Source organism: Eretmochelys imbricata, chromosome 3, assembly GCF_965152235.1.
Source record: "Eretmochelys imbricata isolate rEreImb1 chromosome 3, rEreImb1.hap1, whole genome shotgun sequence".
NCBI classification, from domain to species: Eukaryota; Metazoa; Chordata; order Testudines; family Cheloniidae; genus Eretmochelys; species Eretmochelys imbricata.
Window position 1 is genome coordinate 97,225,185 of NC_135574.1, and position 6,000 is coordinate 97,231,184.

Consider the following 6,000-nt stretch of genomic DNA (forward strand, 5'->3'; position numbering starts at 1 on the left):
TTCACAGTCGTGGGGGTTTTCTTCTTCTTTTTTACTGGAAGAATCTACTACTTTATAATCAGCTTTATGAACGTCATGGAGAGAAAGGGATACTACATCTTTAACAATGTATATCTAGTGAAAGAGAAGCCACTACAATAAATATATTTGTGGATTGAGTGGATAAAGTTTGGTCCATTTTTGTTTGCTTGAAAATCATGCTACAGATGCCCCACTTATTCCCTCTGGCACAGCCAAAGTGAAATTCACCACTTGTCAGAAGGCCGAAAAGGCCCATGCACCACTTGTGTCCTGCTTACACCCTAGTTTGAAGGCTACAGTGATGCTTAAGTGGTGGGTAGGCTTTGTGCTGGCTCTCTGCTCAGGGATGGATTTTATCTTTATAGAATAACATAAAGATGGAAAGTACCTAATAGGACATGAGTGAAATCCTTACCCCATCAAAGTCAATGACAGAACTCTCCTTGATTTCAGTGGAACCAAATTTTGCCCTGAGAGTCCAACCCAAAAGCACATTGAAGTTAATAGAAAGATTTCAGTGGCATTTGGATAAGGACCTTGGTAATGCAGGATGATTTCCTACATTTTGCTTACCCTTTGGGGCAGAGACCACCCTTTTAATTCATGAAGAGTCCCTACCCCAAAGGGGCTGTGATTCCTGACTGGGGCCTGTAGGTGCTAATGCAATGCATATATTTAATAATAATATTCTCCCATGCTTTGTCCAGTTCTTCAAATGTCCCAGCTGCTAGCACTTCCGCCATTAATTTGGGAGTTTATTACACAGATTATAGAGTTCTTTGTTAGGAAATGTTCTCTGATATTCAGCCTGAGTAAGGCACAACGCCTCAAGAGATCCCACTGGAGCAGTGACCTCCCTAAACCCCTACCTTGAGCAGTGGCTAACGAGGCACAAGTTAACCTATTGGGTATTGTTGCCTCTGTATCAGATGTCCAGCCCCTACTTACCTTACTCTTCACTTACATTCCAAGGGCTATCTTGGTACTACTGCTGTCTCAGTGTCTCCCTCTCATCAAATATCTATTTCACATTATTCCCCAAGTATGCTAGCTTCCATTTTTCAGATCCAGCCCAATCCTGTCATTTCTGTTAGACATTTCTAACCACTGGGGGTGCCAAATTCTGCCCATTCCTCCGTAGCCAGTGCAGAATGGGAGTCAGGATTTGAAAAGCAAATGTGGGATGTATGTGTCTCTGCCAGACATTCTCTCCTAGAAAGGGAAGCACACAAAACACAGAGGCGAGCTCTGGGGCTTGGGAGCGAGGATTCCTTCCCCCACCACTCACTGTGGAGCTCCCCAGATAACAGCCTGACTAGTTAGGCAGCATAATTGTTCTGACATTTGACCATAGGGCCCTCTGTATTATTCTCGGTCTCCATTGGTATTTGGCTCGCTTCCTACTATAACGGTGACTGGAATAAACATGTGGTTTAGCCTTTCTTCCAAAATACTAATGACAATGTTAACTAAGGCTGAGCCACTTATCATTCGTTGTGACTCCATACCTAGCACCTCCCCCTGTCTTGACACATCCCCCTTACAGTATGTTTCATTCACAGCCCTTCAGATAATTTTCACCCAAGCTAATATTCTACTTTGTGGGGTTTTATACCATGCTCATCACCATTGTATCTGAACTCCTTCCGGGAGTGCATTAAACGTCATGACCAACATCTATCATGTGTGGTTTGTTCTCATTCTCTCTCTCACGAATTTTACAGTTGCTGTGTCTAATGCTTTGCTAAACATTTGCTGTGTCTAATGCATTTGCTAGACATGTTACATTTGCTGCTTAGATGGAAAGAGACATTCCTCCTATTAGAATTTCCTCCTATTAGAAATTCTACTCAACAGAAGAATCAATGTTTTGTTTTGTTTAAAGAGGGAAATTACCAAGTAAGCCATGTTCTCTGGAGACTTATGTACTGACAATTAAGCAATTAAGAAAAGAACGCCATTTTAAAAGAAAGAGTTAAAAAAAGTCAGGTGGGCCCCATAAGCCAAGACCATAGTTCAGGGGTCAGCAACCTTCAGCATGCAGCCCATCAGGGTAATCCGCTGGCGGGTCATGAGACATTTTGTTTACATTGACATCCGCAGGCATGGCTCCCCGCAGCTCCCAGTGGCCGTGGTTTGCCATTCCTGGCCAATGGGAGTTGCGGGAAGCGTCGGCCAGCAAGTTCCTGCGGCCCGCACCACTTCCCTCAGCTCCCATTGGCCAGGAACGGCGAACCACAGCCACTGAGAGCTGTTGGGGGCCATGCCTGTGGATGGTCAACGTAAACAAAATGTCTCGCGGCCTGCCAGCAGATTACCCTGATGGGCGGCATGCCAAAGGTTGCTGACCCCTGCCATAGTTCATTGTTAAGGGGTCACCTTAAATTAAGATATTGAATACTATGTGGCTTTAAAAAATGCTAGAGATTTTATTCAGTGAAGAAACACTTGTTCAAGGGATGAGAGAGTATTCTTTGCAATTTTCTTATGTGTGCTAAGGAACCCTAGGAGCAATTTCATACACTAGAAAATGTGGGTGTACTATGAACTTAGCACTGAACTTCAGTTACTTCAGTAGGAGGGTATAGTGCACAATGTCTTCATTGTATCCAAGATGTGATTAAAGATGTATCAGATATTTTTCAATATAGAAAGCTTTGTTTTCTGATTACAAGCATAAAACAAGTCATTGGTGCGGAATTATGGGAATCATGCTTTCAGGCCTATACAACCTACTTAGTGTGCCTGGTTACCAATTTTTACTGAAATGTTACTTAATAAAAATAACTTGACTAGCACCATGCAATGTATCTATAATTTAATACACAGAGTTGGAGTCATAATCGCTCAGCTAACTCATACCAATTGTGGGATGTTCAATTACTGCCACATTTTGAAATACAGCTGAGAGTAATGTGGAATTTCAATATTCATTTGGAAAAGTACACATTCTCTGCATGTTAAATGGCAACAGACAGTGCAAAGTATTCAGATAAAGAGGTCTTTGAGAGAGCATTGCACTTTCCAAAAAAAAAAAAAAAAAACCAACACAAAAAAACCCCACAGTCAAATGCTTCTCTCTTTATATAGCTTTTCATTTTTTTTAACATGCCATTTTTTGGCACTGGCTTCTCAGAAGCCTTGTAGTAAAAATTCCTTTACTTACCAGTTTTTGCTTAAGAAATAATTATATAATTTACAATTTCACCTGAGGGCTGAACACAACATGCGCTCCCCTCTGTGGTTAGCCTGATTTGCTGTTGGGCATGGAAAGAGGTCAAGGATATGACCTCACTTCCTCCACACCCACTTTGCAATGGCTAGTGTTGGTAGCATGCACAGTCTTTATGTTCTGGTGAGCACAAAAACTGTGATAGGTATTGGGACCTTGACAGGGGATAAGAAGGCTCACCATGAACACCTGAAATTCAGCTTCTCACAAACCTGACAGCACCTGTGAGAGTGAGATAGCAACACTGTGGTGTGGTGGATTCACGATCTTTAAATGAAGAGTGGATGTTGTTCTAAAAGATAGGCTCAACCAGGAATTATGGGCTTGATGCAGAAGCCACTTGGTGGAAATATATGGCCTCAGTTAGGCAGATAACAGGATTAGATGATCATAACGATCTCCTCTTGTCTTCAAATCTATTCATCAATCATTTCATCCGCCTCTTGTCTCTGTGTAATAATGCAAAACAGCACTAGTTTAGGTCAGGAAGTGAAGAAGAAAATAATAAGCAATTTAAATGTTATGAAAAATCTAGGCAGGCAAAATTAATCTTTGGCATCCAACTTAGAATTTGCCATTGGCATCACATTTCGCTCCCCTTCTCAGTGTTGCTAGCTCTCTCAATTTTATCATGAGTCTCACAATATTTGATGCTTTTCTTAAATCCCTAGCTCCCAGATTCATGCGTTTATATGAGAATCTCAGATTTAATATTTTAAAAGGGTTTTAGTCATAGTCATCGAAAGTTGATTCAGGTAAACCCTGAAGTCTCAAAATTCATGCTGCAAATAAAAAACTCTACAGTTTTTTTAACTGCATATTTTTTAAGCTAATATTTTGATTCTGGGAGGCCCTGGCTCATGATTTTTGAATGCTTGGGGCTGCCAAAATTGTCTCCTTGTATAAAAAATCCCATGGGATTTGAAATGGCAACTTGTAGTCAGGGCTTCGGTTTTATTTCTCATCTGAAAGACATCACCAGTAGTAGAGTACTTCCTGTTGCTTTGCTGGGGTTCATTACTGACTCTGCGGAAAGCTAGCCATTGGATCAACAACGCTGTTTTCTGCTTCACCTATGTTCCTCTTGGTGGTTATTCACCGAAGGATTGATCCATGACAACACCGTTTAGTTTGGGGGATATGATGTGCACCACAGCACTATGTCAAACCATCTAAAAACATATCTGTGTGCTGAAGTATATTCAATCAGACACAGCATCAATGGTTATCAGGTAACAGCTTCTATTGAGCCAGCAGAGGGAGCACAAAACAGGCTTAAGCAGTTTTCCCAAAAGTTAGTTCATTTTATTTGCGTATTTCTCAATGATGGAATGAGAGATTTTAAACAGCAGAGATATTGAGAAGCCTGAGTATTTTCCATTTTGGGAAGGCAGGTCAAATTTTGAGCCTAAATCTGTTGACAATGCCCCTTTAAACAATAATAATTGAAAAATTAAGAAAACAATTGGATTTTTTTTCACAAGATCAGTCAAAACTTTGGTTTCAAAGCTGTATTGTTTTCAAAACACTAGCTTAATTTGATCAGGGTACAGTGTGCTACCATGCTTTCATGAGTCACTCAGGGATGAGGGAACTGATAGATTTATACCTTTGAGCAATAGCTGACCTGCCATAGCATGGTTTCACCTTGGCAAGCTAAAATATCCAAACGCCTCTATAAGCACTAAGTCCCAGATGATACACCCTCTGCTAAAGCATGGGCCTCTTGAAATATGACCTTAGAATATGAATTGTAGAAGAGATCATACCATACCCTAGTCATTTAATACATGTCTGGTTGGAAAGCATACTTTAGTGCAGTATTAAATAGAGTTGGTCAGGAATTTTCCAGTGAAGTCATTTTTTCTGTCCCAAAAATGCTAATTTGTTGCAACCGAAACTATTCACAGGAAAGGGTCAGTTTCAGTGACAATCCTGATTTAAAAAAAAAAATCAGTATGTCCCATTTTGACAGTTTCTAAATGAAAAGTGTCATTTTTCATTTGAAGCTACTTGTATTTCAAAATTTTAGTTAATTTATACTAAAAAGGGTAATTTTTTAAAAAAAGGCTGAAATTTAAATTAAATGTTTTGAAACGATCAAAATGAAATGTTTCAATTGACTGATCTGAATGGTTTTCCAGATTATTGGTTTGTGAAAAGTTTTTGACTTTTTTGTTCTGATTCAGGAAAGGAATTTTTTTTGAAACCTCAAAACATTCTCACATGATGGGAAACCCATTTCCCATCTAATATTTAAAGGAGAACTTCACTGTTAGAGGGTTCTCATTCAGTTGAGATGTTAAACCAAGTGCTCCATATGTCTTATCAAGTGGTTACCCCAGTGGAAGTTAAAGATCCCATGGGTGTTTTGAAAAAGATGATAGGTAAAATTTTCAAAGACCGCCTACTTAATTTTGGAGCCCAAATCCCATTTTCAGAAGTGACATAAGCACTTAGGAGCCAAAGTCTCACTGAAAGTCAATGGAAGTTAAATCTCTAAGGCCATGTCTACACTACGAAAGTACTCCGATTTTACAGAAGTCGATTTTGGGGAACAGATTGTATAAAGATGAGTGCATGTGTCCACACTAAGCACATTAATTCGGCGGTGTGCATCCACAGTACCGTGGCAAGCGTCGACATTCCGAGCGGTGCACTGTGGGTAGCTATCCCACAGTTCCTGCAGTCCCCGCTGCCCATTGGAATTCTGGGCTAAGCTCCCAATGCATGATGGGGGCCAAAAA